A 10,892-nucleotide genomic window follows, 5' to 3' on the forward strand; every position below is an offset into this window, starting at 1 on the left:
GTATCATTTTTCTTAGTAGCCATATCTTTCCTTTTCTTTAAGGGTTTCTTCAACTCCTCTCTTGCTACGTCAAGTTGTTGTGGTATGATTTGGATGTCAAGCATCTAATTTTCAATGATCTTCCTTAATTTGTAAGCATAAATGTAAACACATAACACAACAAATTTGGTTACCCAAAAACCCTTCAAGGTAAAGGAAAAATTGGGGTGGGGATGACACCCACAAATCTTCACTATTGTAGTAACAAAGTTCACTTGTTAGGGCTAGAATTGTGATCACTTCTAATGATCTACTCTATGAGGGGTCTACACTGTTAGGAACATACAAGATCATTAGGTCTCACTTGATTAAATTATTTAAAAATTCAATGAAGTAAGCACTCGATTAGGATGTTTGACTAGTCCTATTAGGACGACTCTATCAAGAGATTTACCCTGATCCACTTGCTAGAATATGTCAATACTTGATCCTTTGGTTTGCACTTACAATGTTGATTATGGATCTTCTCTTTCCAATCTCTTATATGATCTCATATCTGATATATCTCTTCTCTTCTCTTTAATGCTTCTCTTGGTCGCTATCCCGTTGCATACACGTAGCATATAGAATAGGGTTTGCATTTGCTCTTAAATAGCCATTTTTATATTTTTCTAGAATATAATCAATGATATGGATGCTTCATTTTTGCATCTAATTAATCTAATTAGTTAACTTTCCTTCATAGGGATCATTGAGCCATGCCAAAATACATAACAAACTTTGTAACAAATCTATAATCATTAAATGTCATATTCATGTTAGGCAAAATGGTTTATCTCATATTTTGTGTCTTTCCAACATTCTTTGTTCAAATAGTGTTACTTAGCACATATGGTTCCTGATGCTTAGTCATAACTATTTTTCCTATTGATGCTCGACCTCTACTACCTTAGCTTCTTCTATATGACTCATCACATACTAACTCTTCTATACTTGACATTCATTGTACAGTGGATAACTTGGCTTCCATAGGGATACTTGACAACCATAGACTTGCTTGCCTCTTATAGAGCTTAGCATATACAAGATTATTTAAAAGTCTAACAAATACATAACTCATCTTATATAGTGTGACTCAGTCACAATGATGATTGACCAAATTTGCCTTCTAAATCACTAAGTGTTTGAATCTAATAGTCAACAAAACTAAAGAGATCAACACTTCATATAACTTTTTCACTTTAACCTAAATATCATGTGTTAGGATAATTCCTTTTACCTCAATGAATTATGAGTCTAATAGGGTGTTGATTAGTTCCTCCCTTGCAATCATGCTACACTAGAATATCTTCTTCTCCTCATATGTGCTAAAATATAACTCATTCTTTATCTTAACCTACTTTACTCTTTGTGATCAACCAAAAATCAATTCCCATGCAAGTCAAATGTGTTTGCATATTTTCCTTTCAAATGTCATAGTTATCACTATCAAACTTAGGAATTCCCTTCCCATAAGCCATATATCTCCTCAAGATGTTAAGTTTCCTTCTCAAAGAGGACCTAATGTTCTTATACCAATTGTTAAGAAGCAAAGTCCACACACAACTAAGAGTGGAGGTTAATCAATTGTTCGAAGATACTTTTAAATCCAAACTTATCATTTTGAACTCTAATAATTAAGATAATAATGCTCAAAAATAAGAAACCATACAACATAACACTCTATTTTTTTTAACTAGAAAAACCCTTCATTAGAGGGATAACCTCACTAGGGATGGTACACACAAGAGAGTGTATTATTATATAAGTTTCTTGTGAAAGAATGTGACCATGTTAAGAGTCAAATACAATACATTAAGTATAATAGTCCTTGATAGAGGATATTTCCATGTTAGGAGACCTTGAACCCTTGTTAGAAGGTTCCAATCCTATTAAAGGATGATAGGAAACAAATAGACCCACTATCTAAATGCTTCAGCAAGAGTGAAGAATAAATCTTCAAATAACATATCCAAAACAATGAACTAACTAATCTGCAACTTACTTGCCAAAATAGTTCCTTTCAACCTCAACTCAAACATCCTACTCATTCATATCTCTACTCTAATCATCCAGAATCATATTGTATTCACTAATCATACACATCATACCCACAATGATTAATGATTTTCAACTAATAAAAATGTCATTCCTTCATACCTCTTACAATTAGTTAATTAGGTCAGCTTACTAAGACTTCCCCCATATAAAATTGATTACACAAGTCCATGATGAGTCATACACACCCTCATAGGAATCATTATGAATATTACAATGTAGTTCCCACAAGTTATTATAAAAATATTACATCTTATAATGATAAAATAAATTGTTACTCATCATAGTCAACCTCCAATAAGATACACTACACATTACACAATAATAACCTTCCCAAAATAATCCAACCACATTTCTATGACAAAATAGGTGCAATAACAAGGCTCCTACCACTATCTAAGCTTGTTGACATTAATTCCACCTTGCTAATAAGATATAATAAATGCACGATCAATTGTCTCTACCAAAAATCTTTGTACACTAGTTTTCTACCAATCCTCACCAAATGGATTGTAACTCATCCAAAACCCAGCATAAGATCAAGACAACATAGGCATGATGTCTATACTTATTCTTCTACACAAATCTAAGCTTGCATAGCTTAATTCATAATGCACCAACTTTGTTGTGCTAACAGTCAACTTGCAATATACAGAATCTTTGTATATTATGAGCATACAAACATATGTTATCATCAATGACAAAACATATCATTAATACAACACATAATCTAATGATCCAAGTGTAGATAATATCCCAAATTTCTAATAAACATAATTCATATCTCACGTATTCATTAAACCCTCAATTTTTTATGTTACACTATCTAACAAATTAAAAATTAAAATTAAAAAATTAAAAAATAAATGCATCTATGATGTTAAAAAGATCATTATGGAATTCTCTACATTTGTCCAAAAAAACGTACAAAAATAGTGAAAGAAAATATAATGCATCAAAACAAATGTGTCAAGTCTAACTATTTTAAGGTTTTTTACCACTACTATAAAGTGTTTTAATGAACAACATTATCCGATGTTATTTGCTATGTTTATTAGCATTATATAGAGAGAGATTGTAACTTATTATAGAATTTAAGTTAAAATTATATTATATTTATATTTTTGTAAATATACATACACACTACACACAAACATATGTTTTTATGTATGTATGTTTAAAAAAAATTGTATGTACACACACACACACACACACTATTAGGGTTAACCTCAGACAAAAATAATAGTTACATAAAAATATAACCAATATCAAAAAATAATAGATCGCACATAAGAGAACACAAGACACCAAGATTTAATGTGGTTCATCCAATCCCTAGGCTACATCCACCAACAAGTCTAATATTATTATTATCTAGTGATTACAATCTATAAGCCCGTATAGCTCAATACCACTGCAAGAACCAATTTTTTGCATCACACATTATGAAAATTTCTAACCCTAAGCCCTTATTATACAAGCTTTTTGTTGCATACAAAATTAGGGCTAGATTAATAGAAAAATAATAGTCGATGCCTTTTACAATATAAGGACATTTTTGGCTTCGAGAGTGTTTCCCCCAAAAACCCCTGCAAGGGCATTGCCCCTCGACCCCACCCTATACTGCAATAGGAAGCACACAAGACCCCTCAGGAGTGCTGCCCCAAACCCCCCTAGAAATAATCTGGAGGGAAACCACATTGAATAAACCTCTGAGTTTGATTAGGCTCCACATCACAATAATCTCCCACTTGGAGACTAATCAACCTCCACAACAATAACCTCCTACTTGGAGACTGATCATAGCACTACTAAACCTATAGGTCCCACTAGAATATCAAACCACCCTAGACTCTATTGTTCTTGAATTCTATTTAATCTAGAAGACCAGTCGAAGCTGAATTGGAGTGTAGCTTCTCCCTTGTTACTACCTTTGTAAACATATTTATTGAATTGTCATCTATATGTATCTTCTCCAACTTTAACTATCCATCATCCAAAACTGACCGAATGAAATGGTACCACAACTATATGTGTTTTGTCTTTGAATGCTGAGCTGAATTCTTTAAAAGATGAATGATAGTCTGACTATCAGTAAACAAATAATTATCCTTCTAAGGGTGTCCTAATTCTTCCAAAAAGAATTGAAGCCATATAATCTCCTTGGCTACCTTTATAGTAGCAACATACTCTGCCTCTATAGTGGATAAAGCATTAACCTTCTGTAATTGAGAAATCCAACTCACTGTTGCCCCACCAATAGTAAATACATAACCTGTAGTACTACACCTAGTATCAATATCCCCTACCAAATTTGAGTCAACATATCCCTATCAATCAGTAATAGAGCCCCCAAAATTTAAACACTTACTAGATGTTCCTCTCAAATATCTAAGAATCCATTTAACTGTATTCTAATGCTCAATTCTTGGATGACTCATATACCTGCTAACAACTCCCACTACATGTGCAATATTTGACCTAGTACAACCATAGCATACATCAAGCTTCCTACGGCTAAAGCATAAGGTACCTTAGACATCTTATCCTCCTCTTCTTGTGTCTTGGGACACATCTCCTTAGTCAACTTCAAATGACTAGGTAAAGGTGTGTTGACAGTTTTAGCATTCTCCATGGAGAAACATTGCAACACCTTTGCAATATAATCAACCTGAGATAATGTCAATTTCATGTTCTTCCTATCTCTACAAATTTGCATACCAAGGATTTTTTCTACTACCTCCAAATCCTGCATAGAAAATAAATGTGCTAACTAGTGTTTTAGTCCCTTAATGTGATCCATGTTAGACCCAGCTACAAGAATATCATCAACATATAAACATAAAATAATGTAGTTGACATCATCCAACCTCTTAAAATAAACACAATGAATGACACCTAATATTTCCATGATCATTCATAAACCTATCAAATTTCAAATACCATTGTCGAGGTGCTTGCTTCAATCCATATAAACTTTTATTCAATTTGCACACTACGTTCTCCTTATCTTTGACCTCAAATCCTTGTAGTTGTGTAATATATATCTCTTCATCCAAATCACCATGAAAGAAGGTTTTTTTAACATCAAGCTGCTAATAAAAATCTTTAGTAGCCATAATACTTAAAATACTATGAATAGGAGTCATTTTAACAATAGGAGAAAATATCTCATCAAAATCAATGCCCTTTTTCTATGCAAATCCTTTTACAACTAGCTAGCTTTAAATCATTTCCTACCTCCATACTCTTCTTTCAACTTGTAAACCCATTTATTCTATAAAGCCTTTTTACCTACAAGAAACTTGCATGAATCCCATATCTTATTTTTTAGCAGAGTTCATTTCTTCTTTCATTGTAGACTCCAACTGAGTCTTTGTATCCACTCGCATAGCTTCATCATAACATTCAATTTCACCAGCATCAATAAGTAAAATAGAATACAAGGAAGGAGAAAATATTTCTGTAGGCCTACTTAGCCTTGTTGACCATCTAACATTCACTATGGTGTGTGGTATTTGTTGTTGCAGTTGTTGCAGATCATGAAGAATTTTTGGAACATCATCTTTTAGAGTATCATCCAACACTACATAATCATCTTCTTTCTTCTCATGTTTCTGCAACAGATCTTTGTACAACACTTTCTCATTGAATATGACATCCCTGTTTCTTATAATTTTATAAATTTCAAAATCCCAAAGCCTATAACCACATTTATTAATGTCATATCCAAAAAATACACATTTCTTTGAGTTAGCTTCTAGCTTGGTTCTATTTTTAGAATATATATGAGAAAATGCTTCATAACTGAAGGTTTTGAGAAAAGAATAACTCACCTTCTTACCAGGCCATGCTTCCTCTAGAATACCACAACTCAAAGGAGTAGAGGGGCCTCTATTAATCAAATATACAACAGTATTGATAGCCTCCATCTATATGTTTAAGGGCAACCTTGCATGCAATCTCATGCTTCTTGTACACTCCATTATTGTCCCGTTCATGATTTTAGCCACTCCATCTTCCTGTGGAGTCCTTGGAACAATTTTTTTTATATGAATACCATTAGTGGAGCAATAATCTTCAAATTCATGATTGCAATACTCACCACCATTATCACATCTGAGACATTTTAATTTCTTTCCAGTCTCATTTTCAACCAAGCATTTCCATTTCTTAAAAGTTTGAAATACATCATATTTATTTTTAAGGAAATAAACCCATACTTTTCTAGTTCCATCATCAATAAATGTAACATAATAATGAGAGCCACCAAAAGAAGATACCTGAGCTGGTCCTCATACATCTATATGCACAAGCTCTAATTTGTCACTTTTCTTTTCCTTTCCAGTCTTCAAAAAACTCACTCTCTTTTATTTTCCATACACACAACTTGAACAAAAATTCATATTAACACATTTTAGACCTGGTAAAACTTTCTTTGAATGAAGTAATTTCCTACCTTTCTCACTCATGTGCCCAAGTCTATTGTGCCATAGCACTATATCAAAATCTACAGCAGCTATTTGTTCTCCTTGCTCAACTGCAGCAATTGTTCTTGAATTTTTATTTTTATTTCCCGAAACAATCAAAGTAGAAGGAACAATATGACCTGTACAAAGATAGAAGGTTCCTAATTTCACACCTTTTTCTACTACAAAGGAACCTTTTGAAACCTTCCAATTTTTATCAATAAAGTAACTACACAACTCTCATCACCGAGTTGCCCTATTGAAATTATATTCCTCTTGTAGTAGCCAATGATTCTCATTCTTCAACTTAATCTTAACTTTTCCCTTTCCAACAATCTAATAGGGTTCATTATCCCCCAATTAAACAAGCCCAAAATCCCCTTATACATAATCAATAAAATAACCTCTATAAGGTGTAGCATGAAATGAATCTCCAGTATCTAAAACCCATGAATCATCAACATGTTCTAAAGATAGAAGCAAAGCATCCTCTTCAGCTTTGTTACTTACCATATTTGCCTCATTGTTCCCTTCTGGTTTATCTCCTTCGTTATTCTTTCAAGTCAAATAGTTTTTCTTCTTATGCCATGTTTTACCACAGTACCAGCAATCTCTCAGTCCTCTAGATTGAAACCTCTTCCCCTTTGACTTTCCTCTTGATTTCCCATGATTTCTAGAATTATTTCCTCTCTCAATCATTCTGACTCTACTTTGTGCATTCAAAGAACTTCTTGATGTAGATCCACTAGAGGATTTCTTATAAGTTCTTCACTCAAAATAACACAAATCACATCATCATATTTTAGGGTATTAGATCCAGAAATAGAAGTACGCACGGTCATTAACAAGTCATTCCAGCTTTTAAGCAAAGAACACAAAATCAAGAGATCCCTAATTTCTTCATCAAAATTAATACCCACAGAAGATAACTGACTAGTAACAGTATTAAATTCATTTAAATGATCTGCAATATATCCACCCTCTGTCATCTTCATATTAAATAAGTGCTTCATGAGAAATACCTTGTTTGAAGTGGAGGGCTTTTCATACAATTTTGCTAGGGTTTTTATCAACTCTTTTGACATCTTCGCTTTTGTAATGCTAAATGTTTCTAATGGTTCCAAGCATAATTGAATGCTTCCAAGTGCTTTTCTGTCTAAATCTTTCATTCCTCATTTGTTATAGTTCCATGTTTTTTAGTTTTTCCTTCCAACAACTTCCATAAATCCTTCTAATAAAATAGTCCTCCATTTGCATTTTCCATAACTGAAAGTTTTTCCCATTAAACTTGTCAACCCTCAGCTTACCCTCATCTACCATCACTCCCACTCAACCGTGAGACCTTCCTATAGAGGATCACTAAAAAAATGACAAAAGTTTGGCTTAAAAAAATGATGACAGTTTGGCTCTAATACCACTTGTTAGGATTAACCTTAGATAGAAATAAAAGTTACATGCAAATATAACCAAATCATGAAATAATAGATCACACAAAAGAGAACACAAGACACCAAGATTTAACGTGGTTCACCCAATTCTTGGGCTATGTCCACCAACAACAAGTCCAATATTATTATTATCCAGTGATTACAATCTGATTACAAGCTATAATCCCTTACATCTCAATACCTCCTCAAGAACCAATTTTTGCATCACACATTATGAAAATCCCTAACACTAAGCCCTTTTTATACAAGCTTTTTTCCACTTACAAAATTAGGGCTAGAATAATAGAAAAATAGTAGCTGACGCCTTTTATAATATAAGGGTATTTTTTTCTTTAGGGGTGTTGCCCCCAAAAACCCCCACTTCAACCCCACCCTGTACTACAGGTGTTGCCCCAGGACCCCATAGGGGCGCTGCCCCCAAACCCCTATAGAAATAATCTGGGGGGAAACCGTGCCAAATAAACCTCTGAGTCTAATTAGACTCCACATCAAAACACACACACACACACACACACATATATATATAAACATAGATGTATGTATGTATGATCGATAAGAGGGCAAAGCCAAGATTAATTACTATTATTTATTAAGCTTGAGTAGACTCAAATCCAAGATCTTAAGAGGCTCACAATTTACCATTGTGTTGTAGCCTCTTGCCTATATTATAAATATATATTATTTATCAAAATTAATGAATTTGTTATAGTATATTTTTTTAAATAATAATATATATCATTATTTATCATATATGATTTAAATTGTTTATTATATCCATTAAACATAATACTATAAAAAAATAAAATTAAACATTATTATATTATTAATTTTACATTTATAAATTTTAATGTGTTTAAATCTTATTTATTGGGGTTGATCATGAGAATGATAAAAATTGATTTTTTTGCTAATCTAATTGAAAAATACACCTTTAATATTGTAAGAATCCTACCACAATCATATTATTTTATCAGTGTGAATATTTTAATATAAAAAAGATTAAAATGTATATTGTACAATATTTTAAAATTGAAAATATATTTTTAATTAATGATTAACTATGGAAAAATTAGCTTCCCTTAGGAAAACAAACTACCATTATGCAGAGGTGATGGAAATTCTCAAGGCTACTAGTTTGGCTAAAGAAATGGGATTTTCTAAACTATGGTTGGAGGATGATTCAAGTAATATAATTAATTGTATAAAAGGGAAGGCCAAACATTCGTTAACCATTGACAATATTATTTAAGAGACTCTGGATATCCTAAGTACCTTAGAAATTTATTTCATTTCCCATTCTATGGAGAACCAAATGTGGTTTTCCATTCCATTGCCAACGTGGTTGTGAGACTTAACTATGGTATGAGGTGGTAGAAGGTGTGGCACTTCCTATGGAGGTTATATCATGTATTAACTGTGATTTGATAAATGGAAAGAAAGGATTTATTTTAATTGATGATAATGATACCTTGGAGGGGTGAATTTATGATTATGAGGAGCCATGGGGATTTCACAATTATGTCACCTTTATCCTACACATTTTGCAAGTATTTTTGGTGATTTCACTATGGTATGTTTATGACATGGGTGGCCAGCAAAGTAGAAGACAACAATCTAACTATGATAGATGGTGAAGGAGGACCAAATTTTGGGAAATTTTGGAGAATGGGGACTTAGTTTCATTCATGGAGAGGTTGTACAGTGGTAAGCCAGATGTTATCAAGTTGTTTCTTAAGGGCTAGAATTAGGGAACACTGGAAGTCTCTGGGTGGATGCTCACAATCACTGAAGACCTCATTTCCCAAGTGACTTATATCCTAATTGCTAGGAATTTTTTTTAGAAAGATAGGAATGTTTCAAATGCTATTGCGGAGGAGTTTCCTGGGGAGGAGGAATGTGTTGCTTTGATCAAAGGAGGTATGTAATGCCCCACTAGGGAACCCAAAATAAATTAGCCTATTAAGTCACTAAGTTTGCTAAACATTTTTTTTTAAGATTAAAACAATAAGAGATAACATAGCAGAAGTAACTTATTATCAGCCTTGTTTTTTGTAAAACTTATGGGTTTCAAGATCCCTTAAAACCTGTTTATCTTATCAAAAACATAGCAGAAGTAATAACCCACATACATACTAAGAAATACAATAAAAGTTACATCTATCAAGGGTTCCATGATGTTGAATCACGTACATAAGTTTTATTAAAATTAAATCTGATACATAACAAAGTCCACATCATAGAATAACCATAAGTAAAAAATCAAATGAAATAATATACAAGTACATAAGATGCACATGGAATAATCAAAATACATAATCATACTTTGTACAAGTCACATGGTATGGAATGCTAAAAGAATATACATCATGATAAGATACAACATCTCATAGGATCCCAAATAATTAAAGTACAATAAATCAGGATATGACCATAGAAAAAAATCAAAAGATCAGAAGAATGGAACAACTGCACAAGGTACATCTAGCATTGACATCCAACTGTTGGATCTCAATGGTATAAAAAATATTACCACCAAACCTCGTGGAACCTAAATGGCCCACTCCCACCATGTTGGGGAGATAATCTCAAGTCCCAAATGGATAACAATACAAAAGTTGAATAAGAATCTGGGTCAAGGAATCTTGGTAGCAATCTATTTCAAAGGTACTAAGTACACAAGTAACATCTAATCCTATAGGCAACAAAGACATGCAGGAATCCTAATATGCATGTGGGCAAGTGTCATTGCATGAGCCAACTCTATGGTAACCCTGGTAGCCTCTCTAAACTTTGGCCCCCTTGTCACTCTATGCAACATCAGTATCCTTTCTTACAAGTAAGGCATACTAACAAGGCAAATTCGCAACCAAGCATTCTCTCTACTCTCATCTTAGCTTGT

The sequence above is a fragment of the Cupressus sempervirens genome, chromosome 6, assembly GCF_028749045.1.
Source record: "Cupressus sempervirens isolate cs-2001-9-10 chromosome 6, ASM2874904v1, whole genome shotgun sequence".
Taxonomy (NCBI): domain Eukaryota; kingdom Viridiplantae; phylum Streptophyta; class Pinopsida; order Cupressales; family Cupressaceae; genus Cupressus; species Cupressus sempervirens.